The sequence below is a fragment of the Micropterus salmoides genome, unplaced genomic scaffold (genome assembly GCF_014851395.1).
Source record: "Micropterus salmoides isolate LMB-PRFRI ecotype aquatic unplaced genomic scaffold, ASM1485139v1 Ms_hic_scaffold_881, whole genome shotgun sequence".
Lineage (NCBI taxonomy): Eukaryota > Metazoa > Chordata > Actinopteri > Centrarchiformes > Centrarchidae > Micropterus > Micropterus salmoides.
In genome coordinates, this window is record NW_024044661.1 from 26236 (window position 1) to 30741 (window position 4506).

At 42.1% G+C, this 4506-nt stretch overlaps 1 pseudogene; it reads left to right on the forward strand.

Moving 5' to 3' along the window:
- On the forward strand, positions 1-1540 carry LOC119894721 (annotated as a pseudogene).
- Positions 1541-4506: the final 2966 nt, after the last annotated feature.

The window sequence follows — 4506 nt, forward strand, 5'->3', positions numbered from 1 at the left end:
CCAAGCCTCCCTCTGCTTTCTCCAGCTGCTATAGCGCTCTGTATACTGCTAGACTTCACACTTCTGTTATTTCTCATATCTCTCTCTCCGTCTCTCTGAGCCAACGTGCAGCACCCCGCTCTCTAACTGAATCTTTCTCTTTCACTCACACAGTCAGAATGAAGAGTCTGCTGCTAAAAGAGAGGAGAGTTTTCGATGAAGAGGTAATGCGTGGAGTTCTATTTATGGTGTTGAACTTTTATTGTTCTGATCGTTGTACTGACTGTCTTTGCTTTTTGCACACAGCTGATTTATATGTATTTGGGAAAGAAAGATTCAGATATTTATGTTCTTTGTCTCTTTACAGACACAGATCTGCAGTGTCTGGTCAAAGGAGACATTTGTGAAACGTGACTGGATTTAGATCCACCCGTTCTGACGGGTCCCACGACACCAACATATGACAATAACAAACAGCATCCCTGTCTGGAGGAGCAGCAGCCACTGCCATCTTTCTTTTGGAAAATACTCCCATTCAGCAGAGGTACTGTGCAGCTGATATGTTTTATTTTTACAGAAAACAAATGAGCTATTTGTCCTGAGAGTTTTGTATAGAATCAGGCTCGCACAGCTTATGATGCACACTCCAGCCTCCATGGTGATGGGGATTGTTTTCGCCCCTTTGGGATTGGTCCTTGTCTTCACTGCCGCTATTACACCTCAGTGGAGAGAGGGACAGGCGCGTCTGAGCATGGCAGGGTTGGGGTCACTTCTTCGGTCAGGAGTGAAAGGTCAGGGGATGGGGGTCAGGTCCGGGTCAGCGGAGGCACTGCTCTTACTGCGCTCGGATGGACTTTGGGAGAGCTGCCTGCAGGTGGAGCATTCAGAACTGAAGCAGTGCTGGCCTGTGGCAGGTCCGTACCAGAGAGACCCTAGGGTTCGCCTGGCACAAGGTTTGGTCCTGACCTCATTGCTCCTGTGTGGCTTTGGCATTGTCCTGGCATGTATTGGGGTCAGGTGTTGGACAGATATACCTCTGAGAGGTGTAGCAGCTACAGGTGGACTCCTGGTGGTGATGTCCGGGCTGCTGAGCCTGACTGCTCTTGGGGTGTACACCCACAACCTTGGAAGACTGGGGATGGCAGATCCAAGTCAAGGCATCAATAACCCCAGGTTCCCCCTCCTCACCCTACACCCAGCCGGCTCGCTCTACTTTGGATGGCTGGGTTCATGTTTACAGGTGCTTGGAGGCAGTGCTCTGTTGTTCAGCTTCAAACGACCAAGATGCCCGACCTGTCCGTCCTGCTCAGAGCTACCTGCCTGCCCTGCTGTCGCTCATGTCCAGAGATTACCAACAAACCAGACACGGACATATATGAAGTCAGCTGTTAGAATATGAACCTCAAACTTTTGAGCACTTTTTAAAGTCACTTCTAACTTATCAGCTAATAAATCTGCCAACTAATGAAATTAGTCATTTCATAAATGATTGTGAACCACGGGACATTGCCACTACCTTGTTAATAGACTCTAATGTCAGGTATGAACATGATGGATGTAATTGCCCTTGACATAGACAGAAACATAATCTTCGGGTGTGAAAAACAAAGTGATGAATCACAGAATACAAAGACTGTTACAGATTGATTGAGTTCAACGAGGTTGAAAAGAACTTAAGTTCCTGCTGCCTTCAACATGTATGTCTTTGTGCTGCCTTTTACAGTGTAGCCATGCCTTTGTACTGTTAGCAAGAAACATGACATTCTTTGTGTCAGAACAAAACTGTGTATGTAAAATAAAAAATGTCTGTGAGATTGGACTTGGCTTTAAATATGAACAGTCAGACGGGCTTGCTTTAGATGCAGTTAGATTTCTTCTGTTTTAGTTTCTGTTCCTGTTATGGTCCTCTGGAATGGAGACACCAATCAAGGATCAATTTCACCAAATGGATTTGCAATCTTCTTTTAATATTTTCTTGATTGAATCACTGCAAACAATGAAAAACACTTTTAAAAATAGAAGTCAGAGTGCTGCAAGAACATTACACATGCCAATTTCCAAACCTGTCAGATAAATGAGAGTATGATGCCTTCACTAAAGACCCTTCATCTAATGAATGTGATATTCTGACTTTATAACATGAACAGTGAGAAGGAAAAAATGTTTGAGGAGGAGGATGTCCAACAGGTGTTGTTTATTCTTTGTAAATTATTTATTGGTGTTATCTTGTTAAAGTGTGTTGTATTGTGCATTGAATAAAACATTTCAACAATATATCACTGTGCTGCGTCCTAGTACATAACATCAAGAGTAAAATCATAAAAAGCTTTTTATAGACCCTATTGAACAAAACAATTATTATGTATAATTCATCCTATACAGAGTAAATGTAAACATATTGATATTGTTCTTGCTTACTACTCATTTACTTACTAATTACACTGTATGTGTATGTCTTTGCTGCCCCCATACAAACTGAGGCTATTTCAAGTAATTCAAATTCACTCCACACAAAGCTGAGTGGCATAGCTATCATCATAGCCAACACAGAGCAGACAAGGCCACTCCAGGTAACCCTAGTGAATTGGCAGAAAGAGCCCTGTTATGTGAACAAATCATGATCTGGTGAGAGAATGAACAATTGAGTTTTTTCATCAGTGGAAAACAGCGTCATTCAGTGAGTGACTAACAGTTTAGTGGAACATTTCGTTGAGACCAAGAGTTACTATTGTGAATTTAGCACAAATCTGAGTCACTGCTGTGCCACGGTTGAGAGGGGAAAAAAAGCCAATGATCGAGTCTTGATCTTAAATTTTGGGAAATGGATTCACTCATTTAGTGAAATGGCCAGTGTATATGTATATTGTTATTTTAACAATCTTTGGACACATTTAATGTGAAAATGAAACAGAAAGCACACTGTTATGAAACATTATATCCATTCAGTGAAGTGACCTTCACCAAACGAGCTTAAAGTAGGCTCACACGAGCAAGATGGAAATAAAAGCCTTGATGCACTGACATTCAGGCACAAAAGACTGACGAGGACATACATATGTAAAGGCGTGCATTTTATAATCTTGTACTTGTGTTTCAAATTAAATCACATATGACTATAGACAGCCACAGAAATAAAACAATGCAAAGAAATGATATATGATGATGAATAAAATATCTGCTTTATCAAGGTCTGTCAGTCATTCCCTATTCAGACACCCCGATTCTGATCTTTAACCATCTTCTCATCTTTAACCATGACGCTCCCTTTTTAATTAAGCCAATGAGTTTTACAGTGAAAAGAAGCTGAGCCACATCTGGCATCTCAGCGCTTGAGGAGTCTTCATTTGTCCTGCTGCATTAATGGCAGATTCCATGGGGCAATTAGGAACACTGAACCCAGAGCTGTCATACAGATCTACTATGTGGTTCACATGCACAAGTCCATGATTGTGGTGTAGTACAATGTTCTCCACAGGGCCAAGAAGGATAAAAAAAAAATAACAACAAAACACAAATCTCTTCGACCAACAAGGAGCTAGAACAGTGTTTCTGCAGCAGATTATGTACAAAATATTCAAAATGTATACCTTTATTAAGGTAATGTCAATAAACAACTTATATTGACTGTATTACATATCACATTACAAAAGGCATGACTTATAATACATTGAAAAGTTCCAGTTTTTATATTAGAAGAACAAGACACATACATACTGAGCTCTGATTGACACTTAGGAAATTGTTCTTTTCTCTGTTGTACACTTTTGTTTTGTTTGTTGTGTGCAAGTCTAGGTCTGAATTTACAAGTCAAGTCTACACTGATGTATTTCACTCACGTACTTGATTAAAGTGCGAAATGGCCAATTTAGCTAACCCTTTCGGGCGAATGTCAGCAGAGGACAAGATGAAATGCACCTCTCTCACACGGCTGCATGGCAACCATCTTCCATTTGTCTGATTCTTGAACAACTTTCCAGTGACGTGAATGTTCCAGCGGGGTCTTAAATGTAGAAGTAGTTCTCGGCCGTCTCCGTCTCACCATTTCACTCAGCTGTTTATTTATTGAGTCTTGCAGCGATCCTAGAGAGGTTCTAACACCGGACTGGTTTCTGTGCTCAGAGAGCCCTGTGGGATCTCCAGGAAAACATCAGACAGCTCTGCATCCACTAACTGCTCGCCGTCACTGAGTCTGAGTCTGTATGGCCTTCTGTGTCTGCAGTGGCTGTCTCCTTAGCGACAGTTTCCAAGGTAACCTGCTCAGTAGGCGTGTCCTGCACTACCGCGTTGTCCCCTTTGGAGGCCTTGAGCGCGGCCAGCCTGTCGATTTCTTGAACTAGTTCCTCGTGTGCTCCTTCCACTGACGATACTTTGAAGGTGTCAGATCAGAGTCCTCTAAGATCTTGTTGATCTGCAGCAGCTCTGTCTCTTGGCCTAAGTAAGAGTAAAAGGGGTTTCAGCGACCATGCAAATGCGCTCAAATTTGAATCTGTCTGACTCTAACTTACTGAGAACAATCTTGCTCTACAA